General features: G+C 43.1%; 1 long non-coding RNA gene across 2 annotated transcripts in view; it reads left to right on the top strand.

Moving 5' to 3' along the window:
* The window catches only part of LOC106496638 (uncharacterized), a 90117-nt gene that overhangs the window by 12459 nt on the left and 61417 nt on the right, over positions 1-16241 (top strand). For both annotated transcript variants that reach the window (XR_010884615.1, XR_010884614.1), the window contains exon 3: positions 7030-7110. This is a non-coding gene — a long non-coding RNA (uncharacterized lncRNA). The remainder of the gene's footprint in view (positions 1-7029; positions 7111-16241) is intronic.

A 16241-nucleotide genomic window follows, 5' to 3' on the forward strand; every position in this document is an offset into this window, starting at 1 on the left:
AATGCTTCAGGGATTTCTTGGCGCATATGTTTCTACTTCCAAGTGTTCATGTAAGAGTCAAAGGAGAATATGAAATTCCTCATTCCTCGCCATCAATGAAGTATATATTTCCTGTCAAAACCATGGGAATTCCAGGATCTTGCTGTCAAATAGCAGACTGATAGCTTACTTTTTCAGTTTGCTTTATCTCCAAAACCAGGAGCAATGGGAAATAACTACCATGGTATATTAGGATAAAGGGCCACAATGTGATTGCTCTCCTTATGTGAATATTCCTGTTGACACTGTTTGGCTCGTGGCCTATATTAATTTGCTCAAAAAAAGATGGTATTCAGATTCTTGGAAGAGTTGTGTATTCCATCTGGATACTGTGAACCTGCTAAGCCTGTCCAAATAATTCACGTTAATGAGTGATTTTTATGTGTCTTGTCAGTTAAATATATACGTAGTCTTTTAATGCAGGAACCGAGAGTGAGAGCGTCTCATGCCTGCCACTGCTTTCTTGTAGTCTGAGGAGTATCCTTGAGAAATGGTAACATGAAGTGTTTACTCAGTGATTAAATCACAGCAATGTAGAACTCTGTTCAGAATGGGTCTCAAATCAGTATTGTGATTAAGCTTGTAAAATTATCATGGGATTAGTCTACAGCTATTTGTACATGTACATTTTAATCTTTTTTAAATCCTCGTCTTTCACTTTAAAAGGATGAAACACAGTGATTGACATAAGATCACATTATCTTCCCCTTCTCAGTCTGGTTGTGATCACCAGGGCAAACCAGGCATGAAAAGGGCTGGGACTCTCAAGGGATGGTATTTTCAGTAGGGACAGGAATGGTTTTAGTACTTATTTATGAAGTACTGGTAGCATTTAATTAGGATATTACATACTATAATCACCAATGTTAAGAAGATACACTTAAGCAGTGACACAGAAGGGCTAAAAGGATGATATAAGGAATGCAGAAAGAAGATTAAGAGGTCTTGGCTTATTTAGTCTAATAAAACAAATCAGAGGGAGAGATGGTGTGCTGATGAGGGTGGCCTGGTGCTCCCAGAGGTACGAAGAAACCTCCGGTGCCTGGCCAGTATGTTTTGTGAGCTTGGGTGTAAACAGGTCTCCAGATCTGGGATCAGGCAGAAGTTCTTCCCAGATCATAGAGGCAAATATCTTGGACATATTTTCCTTTTTTTTTTTTGCGTTCCTTCGCAGTGTGGGGCATGGCCCAGTGTCCTAGGATCCTTCAGCCTAGCCAACTTGAGACTATCGCTGGAGCCTTTGATGTTGATAGTGCCCTCTCCCACTTTCCTGTCCTTTCCTGGTGTATTTATAGTTTTGCCCTGCTACCACTGGGGACAGAAGAGTAGTCTTTGCTCTCCCAGCTGGCCATTACACTGCACTACTGGAAGAGACAGTAGAAGCTAATGTGGACTCTACATAAATCTCTTCAGTTTCTAGAATAGTCACTTTTTTTAGTTTAAAGACTTCTATACAAGATGTGCTGATGATAAAATACCAAGAAATATTAAAAGTGCATTACTGCACTTCTAACTTGTTTCCTTAGAAGAGGAGGTGTGGGAACCATGTGAAGCATTTAATTTGGCCCTTTTTGCATGCAAACCCAAATTCTGCAGTGTCAAAAGCTGTGTTTTAACTCACAGAAATAAATGACTAACTTCTTTGGCTATGAGAGAAAGCAGAGCAGTGGCCTTCTGGGCTTTGGAAAGGCAGCTAAATATAAACCTTAATGGAAAAGAGGTACTGAATAAAACTCCAGGACTGTTGCTGACTGCTGGGCGAGCAGGTGTAGGGACTGGATGTTGTTAAAAGCCCTTTGTATCTCTTAATTTCTGTGTTTCTATGGAAACAGTTACTGAATGGGAATTGTTCTTTCCTGCCTTGTTCTCTTTCTCATCATGGTTTCATTAGTGGTAAAAAGTGAAACTTCAGATGAAAGCCAGAGCATTGTAGTATTGTATGATTTGATTGCAAACAGTCTTTAATAAGAGAGGTGCTGCTCTGGACCTGTCCTCGGCACCCAGGAGTACGTGGGTGCCAGGAGTGATTGAGGTTGTTTTAATGAGAACAGGACTGCTTCCTTACTGCGTCACTCCTGTCTTCGTTTTCGAATCTGGGAACGTGTAAATAGAAACTCACAAAGCTTTGGTTCATCTTTGGGAAATTATTTCTGACCTTAAAGCAAACGTGGCCTGTGTGACCATAGTTTCAGTCGGAGCACAGCCACCTGCTTGAAGTGACACGTACTACAGCTAGGACTTCTAGTTTGCCCAGACTTCTCATAACAAATCTGACCTAAAGCACCTCGTTCTACCTCTGGTTTGGGTTTCAGGTAGAATAAAAACACAGGCAGATAGGCTCTGAGCATTGTACCGTTATAGAAATAAAATGGCTACTCAAATAAAAGGGAGTTTTGCATGAAAACAGCATAGGGAATTATGGACTGGCCTGTATGTGCTGGTGAGAGGAAAGTAAGCTGCTTTCTACAGTCTGGGGACATTTGGGTCTCGTCTGCCTGACGATCCTCCTGAGTAAGAAGTGTTCTAGGGTGACCTGGGGGCAAGGAGGTGGCTATTAGGGGGTCAAAGCTGCCAGAAAAATGCCTTTAGAAGTTGCCAATGAAGTAGCTTCTTGGGAATAAGACTTTCAGGAAGTTTATTCCTTTGGTGACACACTTATATGTCTGGAAAGCTAATCTTTTTCTAATTCCATTCTGGATCCCTTCATTCGAAGAGGGGAAATGTCATACACGGTTCTTTATTTTTATTGCAGAGACAAGGAGGTAACTTCATATAACAAAATAAAAAATCTGGTCCTGTGAAAGGAACATCCCTATTATTGATATGAGTTCATTTGTTACTTGTGTCTGGCTTTCTCCAGCAATTCTGCAGCATTGATTGTGCAAGGGAAATCCAATTTTCTTGTCAGTGATCTTAACTCAATGGACTTGGCACTTCTAAGGCATTTCTAATACTCTTAAATGCTGTCACTCAGCACCACAGCAGGGTGACAAGTTCCATGGTGGTCTTAGTGTCCTTATCTTTATTCCAAAGTGTTTCCACTAATGGACAGCACACTTATTTCATACCACTCTGTTGCTGCAAAAGGTGGCAATTGCTTCAAGACTAACTTTTACAGCACCTGTTGGAAATGCCCAGTGGAATAAAAAAAAGATCATTTAGGATGTTACTAAACAAACTATCGGACTCCCTGGCTACAGATTTATAGAGGAGAGTGAGGAAAAAGGAAAGCATCATGGTGAGCAGATGAAGGATGGGTTCTGCTGTTAATCCTGAAAACAAAATAGAGGCAGGTCACACTGGAAAGTCTGTCAGAGGTTCAGCTGTGAACAAATCACTTTTTAGAAGATTACTCGTTGCTGTGGCATTCAGAGGCAAAGAACAGATCTCGGGAATACCATCTGGTACTGATATCTGTGATGAGAGGAAAAACTCTCCTTTGCCCTCTTAGCCACCTTATGAGGGGAAAGCTGAATTGTCCAATACTTCTGAGGTTTTTCCCCAAAGTTCCCGATACAGAGGCAAGTGCCTGAGCTGGGCTAGAGACCCTGATCTGATCTAAGGTGCCGTAACTCTCTCCACTTCAGACACCTGTATCATTGATTTCTACTTTTTTAGCAGGCTACAGTCTCCAAAAAGAGAGATTTTCCTGTCTTACTAGTGCTTTACCTATTTCTGCCCTAAGTACTGTGTGCCATACAAGTGCGTGATATAATTTCTTAAAAGCTAATAACATTTGTAATGGTAAGAATAGAAAAGGTGTGTTAGAAATAGGCTGTCCGGTTGGCACTGGGGAGGGAGTTCAGAAGGAAAAGTTCTTTTCTATGTAATGAGTTTCCTGCAAAAGTACTGCTATATTTGAGAAAGCATCACTGCACTCCGAATGGAGAGGATGGGGTGGACTGTGATTTGCAACAGCACAGCTAGATACACCATTTTTTTCACAGCAGCGCAAAATATCAATATTAAGAGTTTGCTGCTGTGTGAGTGTGTTGTTGTACTTCTTCCATCAGAGACAAAGCCAAAGTCCTGTCTCTTTCCCTTACGAAGACGGTTCTGAAGTGGCTAACCTCTCTGGCTGTTAGATTTGCAAATTAAGAGATGTTAACAGATGTAGAGGCTGCTGGTACCAGTTAATAAATTCTTCTGACATTTTGTTAAGTGCAAGATGTCAAGATTCCATCTTCCTAACATGTTTGCTTCTTCCAAGGAGGAAAGGGTAGAGCAGTGAAGGGCAACGGAGATGCGGCTGTGCTGGTAGCAGAGAGGATGAAATGGAGAACAGGATGAGGAGAGGCTTTGTCCTGTAGCTGGCGCAGTGTGGTTTGTACACGCTTATCCATGCTCCTGAGACTTAGGACTCCAGACCTCTGTGATCCTTAATAGCCTCATTGAACTAGCTTGTTCGTTAATCAAAGGAGTCTTATTAAGGACTGCAGGATCTGATCATCCCAGGTGAGGTTGTCCATAGGCTTGCAGTCCTGCTTTGGCTCTCTTCGCAGAAACACGCCTGTTTTCTCAGCCTTACGAAGTCTGGAGTCTCCTATGGCTCACAGAGACAGGGGATCATATCTTCTCATTTTTATCCTTCGTGTCATTTTCAGCAACATTGGATCCATCTGTGAAAGCCATATAAGGGATTGAAATGACTGATAAGTTCCCTCTCCCCACCTGGAGTCATTAAGAGGTTGGAAATTGCTTTCTAGTTATGCCTACATACAGGCATATGCCTTAGTGTTTGTCAGAGGGGACTTCCCTTCTTATGTACTTCAAATGCCCCTGAAAAACCCAAGAAAAGTCTTTTCTCTTTTTTCCTGTTTGCAGTTTAGGGCTATCTTAAAACTGAGGCAGTTAGGAAAATGAAAAAGTTGTTGAACTGAAACAATTGAGATGAGCATCTAACTGCAAGCCCAGGGCCAGCATTCTGACAAGGAAAACAACTAAAGCTGCTCACAAGCTATTCAAAACACTCCCAGCCCCAAATAAGTGCAATAAAAACTACAAAACTAATCTTTAACTTTAGCTCACAGTATTTGCATTATTAAATTTATTAAAAGCCAGTCATTGGAAAGCTAGGGGACTCTGTTAAGATATCTACAGCTCATCGAATCTCATGCAGGAATTTTGCCCAGGGGATTTTCTTGTTAATGCTTATGTTGACTGGCAAATTGCTTTCTGTCTGCAAATCTGGCTGGGTGACTAGATGGGACGTTTCCATATGGAGGTACTACTGCTGCTGATTAGGGTGAAGAGGACGGAATGGGGAAAATGAGAAAGTAATTCAGAACCCTTGTGTGATTTAGCCTTCTGATGCTCTAACCTAGCTATAAATATTAAACACGGGCTTTGAATGGAATTGCATATTGGCCCACTGGTTCCTCCTCCAAGTAAGCAGCAACCTCATCAATCTCAAAGCTGCTGGAGTGGCGGGCTGCTGGCAAGAGAGCAGCAGTTCAGAAGAGCAGGAATCCCCTGCCCTCTCCTTATCCAGTTTTTCGCTCCTCCTATTGGTCACATTAATAGGAGACTGGGGAAAAAAGAGTTTAAAAATCTCTATTTGCAAGAATACCTCAGAATTGGAGCCGTTTCTCCCTTTGCTTGGGGGCGTCTCTTAGCTTGCGAAGCAGAGCAAGGAAACACAGAGGTGCAGGGGGAGGGAAAGCACCAAGGTGGAAACACACACTTCAAGGTCTGATGGATGGGGCATCCCCTGCTGCTGCATGTCTGCAGGGAGGTACGACCATCTGAGGGTTGTATAGAGCCACAGTGCGCTGGACGTAGTCCTTCTGAGGGCTGTAAAACACCCATGCAAGTAGTGCTTTTGGATTATTAGTTGCAATTCAATGCAGAACTGTATTTCCCATAAGTACCAATGACTATATACAAATATTTCCCCTGTTCATTGTAACTGTAGGCATATTTGCATTAAATAGGATTTAATTAATAGGAAAAAGCTCAGAGAGCCAGGTCTTTTTGCGATTAGAAGGGCTAGAGCGGAGGAAGAGGGCCCTGCTACGCTCAAGAAAGCTGACACAGACTGCACGGGATGCACAGGCAGTGAGAGCACAGCACGGTCAGGATCACAGCGCAGGCTATTGGGGAACGACGCACTCAAAGGGCAATGCCAAGAGGTCAGCATAAGGTTGTCATAACGTAGACCCATCCTCCAGCCGCTTTATTATGGGGGGCTGGGCATGACACAGCTGGAGATCACGTAGCTCTACAGTGGCTGGCTTAAAGCCTTGGAGGGGCTCCCGTCTGCATGTCCTTTGGGAGGGGCAATACAGGACTGTCTGTCTAATGCCTAAAGAGCTACCATTTTCAATGGGTTCAAATATCAGGCATTCACATCTGAGAGGGAAAATCTTGATTAAGATCTTTTCAGTGATGGAGAATGCGCCCCAATCCTGTGTAAATTGTTCCCCTTATTAAGTGTACTTATGGTTGGAAATGAATCAGTTTAAAGTAAGGGATACTAGACTAAATTTCAACCTCCAGCAATAGTATCTTTTATAACTTTGCCTGTTAGATTGAAGAGCGTCTCTTATTAGATTTCTGAGCAACACATATGTACTTACGGATTATGAGCAAGTTAATCTTTTCCTTGATGAGAAGATTAATCTGTTTAGCGTAAGTCTTTCACTATTTAAATGTATTTTACACTATCCTCTGAGTGAATCCCCTGAACTTTTTGAGTGTACCAACCAGCATGCTTTTATCCTTGGCTCCAGAAGTGGGGCATAATTTATCCTGTAGCAATTTTGCAAAGTTTAAATGCCAAGGTAATACATTTTCATACCTCCCACACATTAATGCTGTTTACGCAGTCAAGAATTGTGCTAATCCTTTTAGCCACAAACACGCACTGGGCTCTTGTGTTCACCCAGTTTTCTGATGTGGTGCAAAAGTCTTTCAGAGTCACTGCTAATTGGTGTAGATTGTACCACCTTATCCCGTCCTTATACATATCTTATGTGGCCTGATTTCCAGGTGTCTGCGTCCGAGTTGCCTGTATTGAAGTGACTGCTGTTAACTTGCGCGAAGCTTGCTGAGTGAAATACTTCTGAATGGGTGAGTCATCCTCTTTATATATCAGCTCTCCAGTTTCTCTTGTTGTCTGCAAGTTTGATGAGAAACAAACTAAATAGCTGTGGTAACTCTTGAAGAATGTGTTTTCTAGGTTATCCCAAGAAATCTTTGTGCTTGGCATCGGCACGATAATCTTTGTAACATACAATCATGTTTTTTTCTTCACCAATACGCCATACCCCAAATGAGATGAAACCCATCTAATTCCTGCCATCCAGTTTGGAGAACTGCAAGTAGAAATTCAAATTAGGCAGTGCAGTGCGGATCCCTTAATTCTTTACAGCATATCAATGTCTAACATCACAGAAGAAGCAGATCTTTTCTCTGGGCCTAGTAAGTACTAAGTGGGAGGGGAGGAAGGATAATTATACCACAAATTAGCAATATAGGCTGAGCCTTCAGTTTGTGTGGAGGTCAGATGCTCTTCCTTGCTCACCAAAAAATTCACCTTGGAATGGAGACATATTTCTGTGTGTGCATGTGAGGTGCTGGCAGAAAGTTTTGGGTTTGAGACTTCCTGCTGATAGGGCCACTGTACAGCTTGGAAACCTGCTGGGGAGGATTGGGCTCCCATGTGCCTCCCCAAGGGCGGTGAACCACGTGCAGGATAAGGTATTGTTGGACAAGGCTGTAAGGAGTGAGCGTTTCAATAATAAACTGATTATTGTCTGTGACAATTTACCTTTTCTTCTCTTTTAAGAGGCCCTACTGCAACAGCAGTGGCTGCCTTCTGCTTGAAACGTGAGAGTAGAGCGAAGTCTCTGTCAGGCTGAGCAAAAGGCTTTGGCAAGTGGCGCGTTTTGCGAGGTTTCCACCCACAGCTCTGTTTGCTCCCCTCTGTTCTGGAGGCTTCAGCTTTGCCCAGTTTTGCCAAATGCGCAGTCAGCTGTGCCCGCAGATACGCAGCGCCTGGGAGAGGTGGGAGCCTCCAATGCGTTGCGGTTTTTATTTTCAAATCCGTTAGTGGTAACGCTCGCAAGCAAAATCAGCAACCCGGTTACTGCCTGGGAACGTGACGCTCCATGGATCTCATCCATCTTGTCCATCACGTCTGCATAAGGAAAAGACAATTTTAAGGCTTGCGTCAGAGGAGCCCCAGGAGCCGGGTGCTCCTCGCCTGGCTGAGCCAGACTCCTTGCAGGTCCCGTTTGAAGAGCGCTGTGAGCGCGGGGGAGCTGGGCAGAGCCCGGAGGGCGAGCGAGCAGCGCGCCACGCCGTGCAGCCCCGGCTCCTTCGGCCTCGTCCCCGGAGCGAGCCCGCCGCTGCCTGGCTCCTTGCAGTTCTTCCACAGCCTCTGCAGCTAGCACGGGATCTCGAAACCCCATCCCAGCTGTCAGAATTGTTTTGAATAGGAAAATTTGACTTTTGATTAAATGCTGCTTTGGAAAGAGAAGCATGTGCTTTTAACAAAAAGTACTGTATTTTGTCAAAACATTTTTCCAGCCTCTCAGTTTTTGATTACTTGCATTGTTTGGTCAGAGGACTTGGCATTTTCACTGAAAAATGCAAATATGTTCAGACAATTTTATAAAACCTAAATTTATTTAACTTTCTTGGGAGACTTTTTCAGGAAAAAAAAATAGTTTGGAACAGCTTTACTGGCTAAGCATAAGAAAAACTGTAATAGTCTGTGTTACTTATTCCCTTGTACAAACTGTGTTTAGTTCTGCAAATGCAAGTTCCAGTTCTGCAGGTGTGTTACTAAGTGATAAGTGCTGTTCATATACATAGTACAATGTGAAAATAAAGGCACACATTTTAGCTTATTTTAAAATTATACTCCTGACAGGTACCATATGGAAAGGAAACAGCCAATACAAAAGATTAAGCACAGAATCTATGTTTAATGTATCCAACAGAATCTATGTTTAATGCTTCCAACTCTCCTAAGATTTCTAGTGTTAAGAAGTACTGCATGAGAATGCAAAATCTCATGTCTTTGAACGGAATCATTACAACTTTGAGGATTTTGCAGACAGAAATACTAACATTATTGCACTGCAACGTTCTCCTTTTCTTTCCCGTACTCACAAAGCCTCTGTGATAGATGCGCGTCATTCCCATATAGAGAACGTCTCTAATGGTAATGAAAGCATGCCATAAAGCTGTATTTTTTGGTAGAGCTTAATCATTAAGATGATTTTTGAAGCATAATGAGATGTTGCAGAGTACAGATCCATTCAAAGCAGTTTAAATAATGTTAACATTGAATATAGTAATCTTACAGAGAAATAAAATCCCTCTCAGGGTCTGTTTCTGTCTCTGAAAGGAAATCAATTTCCTTTGCCTGATAGCTTTCCCCCAGCACTTAACATAGATGGGGGAAATAAGTTATTGTTAGTGTTTCCCATGAATTACCTTCTGAAGGTCAAATCTTGAGCAAAAAACCCCCCCAAACCCCCAAGAGGTCATATGACCTCTTCGTAAAGGGAGCTCTGAATGCATGGGGCTATTTTCCTATGTAATTATCCCCCCCCTCTTGGAGAGCCCGTAGAAAAGACCCGCTCCCTCCCTGATGTTAGATATGATGTGCTCTCTGGCTTTAATGGCTGCAGACTGTGCTAGCTAATTTGAACTTTTGTTTGCAGCCTTCTAGCTGAGATGGGGGGAATTGGATGGTTTCGTGTCAGTTTGTTTTTGCGTTTTTGCTCTCCCCTGTTTTTTATGAAGGGGCAACAGTGTGTTGTGAGCATGGGCATGTCGGAGCAGGTGGGAGAGGTGCCTCAGTGCTTCCGATAACATCAAACAGAAATTCCGTAAAAATTATTCCGATTTGTTCGGCTTCCGTTTATCGTGTGGAGCGTAGCAGCGTGCAGGAGAGCAGGCAGCATGGCCGCGAGCAGTGTGGTGCGGGGTGAGCCCGGGGTAACAAGCCTCCTCAACTTTTAATAATACACAGTGTTATCTCTTCAGGAGGGAGACAGTCTGAAGTGCCAATAAAAACTGTAATTACGTTCACAACGGGAAGCTGCCTTTAGAGTGACAGCAAGGCTCTTTCTTAAACCCTGTTATGGTAGGTTAAGATTGCAGGTCTTAATTATATGTATGTGGAGTTTGTGTTTGTCTCTCTTAAAATAAGAAGGAACCTAATTATATCCTGGACCAGAGTAAATTGGGCCCTATTTAGATAGTGACTATTTGGGTATCTTTCCGTTTTAGCTGTGGTATCCTTGACTTACGCAGTTCAAGGCAGCTAGTACACCCAAGCACATTGTTTCTATTGCTTTTGAGACAAAGCAGCATAAAGAATAAATATTAAAATTATATATTCTTTGCTTGTAAACCTTCTGAGCTGTCTGCTCTGTAATAAGAGCTTTCCTGAAGTAAGAATTACAACCTGTCCACTCTTTAGGTCATTTAGATGGAACAGTTTCTGATCACATTCCTAGAGAATTTGCATGGCTTTTTCTATTTATAAGCATACAGGAACAGATACCCAGGTGTGGAGAGGTGTAATTCCAGCCAGCCTTTTAAATGAGTGTTTAAATGAATGTTGAAGGTATGTAGCCGGTATGCCCACAGAGCGAGAACTGTATCCTGCATCACCCGCCTGCCTCAACCCTACCTGCATTACTGCCGCTAGGAGCATCTTACGGTGGTGGTATCAGGGCAGTATGTGCTCTCAGGCTGGGTGGGAGGCAGGCTGTAACCCCTGACGGTAATAACCACGGACGTGAGTTTGTCCTGGCAGGTTGTGGCCATGCTGCTGCACAGTCCCCGTTTGTTTCCTCGTTGTACCGGCTGCTGCGGGAGGGAGAAAGGGACGGTCCCAGTTTGGGCAGCTTCATGGTCCCATGGCAGCACGCACCTCGAGGGATGCAGATACGTCATGAAGAGGTGAATTAGTACGACCGTGTAAGTCCCCTGACACCCGAAGGCGAGGTTCTGCAAGGAGAGAAAACGGTGGGAAAGCGATGGGCAAGGCAGGCAGCTTTATCCACCTAGTCGCGATCCCTGGGCAGAGCGATCCCTGCAGAAGTCACCTATCCCAGGCGGAGACTAATCTGCTATGCAGATGTCCCATGAGAGGAAAATTAACAGCACCGAGGCACAAACTGATAGAACAAGCTGCTGTTTGTCCACTGTGACTTTTGAGGCCATGCTAAGAAAGCGTGAGAAAGGAAAGGTATTTGGTTTTCCTTGGCTGCTCTCTGTGATTGGAAAAACTGTGAGTTAACATTTTGAGGTGAAACCATGACTATTCAGGCCAATTCCTACCCTTAGTTACCTTACCGTAACCCCAGTGAAGTCAAGATTAATAGTCTTTAATGTGCTTTGCAGGGTTAAAAAAAGGCAGGATTTGGCCAACAGTGTATATTTTACAAAATGTAAAGACTAGGGGATGTATATGTTAAGTAATGAAATGCCTACAGTTGTCAAAGTGGGAGTTCAAATAATATAGGAGGAGCATTTAACATAAAAATACAACTCGGAAGTAATTTTCCCCATAAAATTCCGACTGCAGAGTGTCACTATAATGCACTGTAATGACTGGGAGGGGGTGTAATTTTAGAAAGTGGTTTTAAAATGCTGTTCTGGAATACATCTGGATTCTCTTAGGAACAAGCAAAATCTCATCAGGGACCACTTCAAAGACCATTTCCTCATGGTTAAATTATCTTGTGTGAGCCTGCTGTTGCATGTACATTGTTACATTATGTATGATTTTTGACTGCTCCTAATATGAACAAACTGCACAATATTCCATTAGCGATTTTCAATTTGTATTGAGCCTTAAGTCATGCAGACAGCATGCTTTGCTGCGTTTACTTTGTAGATATACATTTGAGAATATTTCACAGCCCTCCAAGCTGATGTCCTGCCTAGAGATTTTGGAAATAGGAATTCATTTTGTTTCTATTACGCACGCTGGTGTTATGTTTATGGTGATGTTTAAGTGGCTTTCTAATTTAGCATTTTTCTAAAAATGAATGATAGTGACGCTGCTGTATGATATGGATAACTTGCAGAAAGACCGATGGCCAGGCTTTGGATCCTCTGCCTGGGATTTAGTTACGGTATGCCAGTGCCGTGCTAGCTAATGACTGCTAGGTTTTGATTTTCTCATTTCCCCCTTTCGGCTGGCACGCCTGTGGCTTTTGTCTCTAAGTAAGGAAGGTGATTCTGGGGCAAAGCATGCTTTCCCACAGCGAAGCGAGAACCGTGTTGTCTGCTACCTGGTGAGATCCTCCTGAGCGGTGCAGGCATCTCTTTTATGCCAGCACCATGACTGCACAACAGTGCGTCAGATTAAAACCGTGTAGCTGAATAAAGCATACGATCCTCTCATAGTGCTCAGTATTCTTGTGGAACAACTTTCCTGTCATTTTGGGAGATTAAGGGAGTGCAACTGCTGCCCAATATCTCTTGATGCAGAACTACCCAGAAATTGCTGCATGCTATATAGTAGGATTTGAAAATGAAATATAAATGTAAGATCTAAGGCTAGATTTTCAGTGGGAATAAAGCAGGATAACTGCATCCTATTATTTGCACCACCAGTTAATGTCACTGGCTTCCTCTTTAAATTAAATCCAAATCTTTTTGTGGGCCAAAATCATTGGGAAGTTTAAAAAATTTACAAGGTAATTTTTAGCTTCATTTTCTTCCATTTTTATGGGTATGCTATTTCATTTTAAATTCCACCGTGTAATGTACGGCTTGCACATCTTGGGTCCATCTTCATTCATAAATTGCTAGTGCAAACATGTCCTTGGGTGACTGAAAATTCCCTGTGAATGGATCTGAGTTCAGCATCTGGCTCACTGTGTGGTTTGGCCCCCTGCATCTGTCCAAACATGGAGAGTATGAGGAGCTCTATAACGTAGGGTAACTTGCACTTCAACAGGCCTGAAGAGAGATTTTCAGCAAAGAAAAAAAAAAAAAAAGCAAAAAAAAAAAAAGCAGGATGTAAAGAGTATACATTAAAACAGATCACCACTTCTTCATTTTACAGGGGATTTCTATGGTCTTTGGGGTCATGTGGAATTGCTAATACAAATCATCTGGTCATCCGTTGTTGACTTCTCTCACTTGAGCCAAACTTTTGCAATGCTACGTTAAAAATAGTTAAACTACATCAATGCTTTCCTAATATTACTCCTCCATGGAAGCAATTGCTACAGCTGCTAGAGGGATATTATTCACCTGTCAGAAGGATTGGAGGACAGAATGTAAAATAGGCTTTTTCTGAAGATGTAGCCTGTGTTACAAAAAAGCTTAAAAATCTTGACTTACATCTTCTTCTGTCTTTTTGGCATATAATCTGCACTGCTTTATATCCTCCTTTTTATCCTCCTCATGTATCATTCAGCCGGGGCAGCGCGTCTGAGAGTGTCTCTGCACCACTCACTTCGTCTTCTTGGGTCTGGCCACAATTTTAATTCTAACGTACAAAATCTCCCTGCTCTTGCCTGACTCAGAAAGGTACCTGCAATGTTGGGACAGAGCAGTTATTTTAAATAACTCACATGGTAGATAGTAGTGATTTGTGCTAAGCTAGAAATGAGAAAATCCTTACTATTGTCTGGGCCCAGTCGAATTAAATCTGGCGCCTTGCACAGCTGGTGCCAAACGCAGCGATGTTATTTTTCTTTGTGTTCATGCACAAGCTCAATCAGTCTGACATCCCAGAGGAACATTTACATGTGCGCCCAATTTATAAAGAATTTTATAGAAAAAAAAGAGGAAGAAAAATGATTCCTCTCATTTTTCATCTTTTCAGCTCACCTGTTATTGAAGACACAAAGCAAGTGTAGAATAGAGGGGGGGGTTGAATGACATTTTTCATGCAGATGGATTGAGGAAGAGCTGCACAGACCGTGTGCTTAATTCGTTATTAGTTTTGCCTTGTCAGGTTTTTTCAGTCTTGCTATTGAAAAATGGCTCTTTGAGACTGCCGTGGTCACTGGCGGAGGAGCTGGCCTGTCCCCGGCGATGCCCCGTGCGGGCTTTCCTGGCTGCCCTGGGGTTTTGGGGGCATTCCTGCAGCGGTGCCGTGACGGCGGCCAGACCCCTCTGCCCCAGCTCGGCTCCTTCCGCACCCGATGTATTTAGGTGCTAAGGTACCTCTCAGGTCAGTTCTGCGCTAAGGGTGCATAAATGCCTGCTCCTGCGGCCTGCTTTCGCGCCCCGCCAAGGTGGGCCCGCGGAGGGCTGCTCGCTCCTCTCCTCGCGTGTGCGCACAGAAAGTCTTCGACCGCACGAGTTACAAATACGGTGTTGAAAAGCTGAGGTTAGAAATAACAGTCTAGGAAGGGGAATAACAATATTGAGTAATTGAAGTAATAAAAGTCAAACTGATCTCTTACTACCTTGAAGAGGTTTCGGTTGTAACCAGAAGGATTCTTGAAAATGGCTCTGAGACAGAAAGAAAAATAATTTGCAACCAAATGCAGCCGCCTCCCCTCCCCAAACATCTTCTTCCCCGAGCAATCTCCTTGAAGCCTCCTGCAAGGGAAGGTTAATGGAAACTTGAGAAAAGCCTGATATTTGCTTTGAATCGTTCTTATCACTGTTCTTCATTACTCTCTTTGAATAGCGTGTCTCCGTAGAAAAGAAAACTCCTATACACTTTTAATCATGCGAAGTTAGAGCAAAATACGAACAACCAGGACATCGAATAGGAGAGGAACGGCTCTGAATGCTGCTGCAAACATTTTCAGCTGGTGTTTAATAAGTTTCTAGTCCTGCAAGATTCTTTGACATCACGATGAGTATGAGCCTGGAGCAAGAGAGGTGAGAGTAGTTCAGTGGTCAGAGCAGTGGGGTGAGACGCAGGACGCCCGTTCCCAGGGCTGCTCCGCTGCTGCTCTCCCGTGCCCTGGGGGGCTGCCCTGGGCCGTCTCCCTGCTTTCGCCGCCTGCCGCTGGCTGTGATTTGTTTTGGGACAGTATTGCCAAAGAAATGGTCAAAACTGGAACGTTCCTGAAAGAAGTTTTGGGTTCAACAGCAATATTTTCTTCTAAGAACTTCCTGTTTGCAGTATGAACAGAGAATAACCTAGTTGCAAGGGAGATGGTGGAGGTGGAATTACCCGCCTGCGATGCAAATTGCTATGAAGCTGCAGAAAGAAAATGACCCTCTTGCTGACGACCTCTCTTTCCATGTAAACCCCTCATTTTCCTTCTAGTCACCGAGGTCTCATGCAGATTTGATGCCCCCTTCTTCTCTGCTGATGAAAATAGTCTATTTGATAGTAAAGAATCATGATCTCGTAGTTGCATGAAAAATGGCTTATTTATGTTTATGCATTCCATTGTGTTTAATAAGCCAAGATTTCTGAGGTTTTTCTTTGGGTCCCTGTATAAGAAAAAGGGACATTCTCAATGTTGGAACAGGATGCAGTGAAATAATATTTACTCATTATTCAAGGCAGCTACAAGATAGCAGGCTTTAACATGTATTTATTATCTCCAGTAAAGCCGCAGTTGATCATTTTTTCTTTCTTTAAGCATATACAGATGCCTTTGATAAATATTTACACATCAAAAAACCCCACTAGTCTCCTAACATTCGCAAAAAGAGGTATTGTGAGGCATGCTATTAATGCTGATAGATGAAGGCTATTTCACGCGAGGTGAGGAGGGAGGAGAGCCTTGGAGGGGGCCACGGGCTCTGGCCTGGCGGAGGAGCCCCCCACGTAGCCGCGGCCCTCGTCTCCAGCCGAGCAACGAGCCTGGCAGAGTTTCAGAGTTTATTATTTATGGCAGTCTACAGAAAAGGCCTGGTGCAACTGGGGGTGTTGGAGGGCTTTGCTCAAAATGAAGCACTTTTGCTGCACAGGAACCGGTGATAGCAACTGGGGGTTTGAGTTGGCTGCACTCGGAGCCTGTAACGTCAGTCTTTGAGAAGTATTTCACTAGCTGCAGAGTATAACTTCTGTTAATATTTAGCTTGTGTTAATCCTTACTAAGAGCAGACTCTCTGATGAGAATCAAAAAAAACCTTGCGATATAATTTTAATTACAGAGGATATATTCTCTTTTTATGAGTTAATAATTTTGTGTGCAATCTGAGTCAGTTTTGTAGGAATCAAATATAACCATTATAATAACACAAAGTAATTAATTAAATTGTAAAGCGATGGCAATTACCTTCTTTATCTTTGGGAA

The sequence above is a fragment of the Apteryx mantelli genome, chromosome 6 (genome assembly GCF_036417845.1).
Source record: "Apteryx mantelli isolate bAptMan1 chromosome 6, bAptMan1.hap1, whole genome shotgun sequence".
Classification (NCBI taxonomy): domain Eukaryota; kingdom Metazoa; phylum Chordata; class Aves; order Apterygiformes; family Apterygidae; genus Apteryx; species Apteryx mantelli.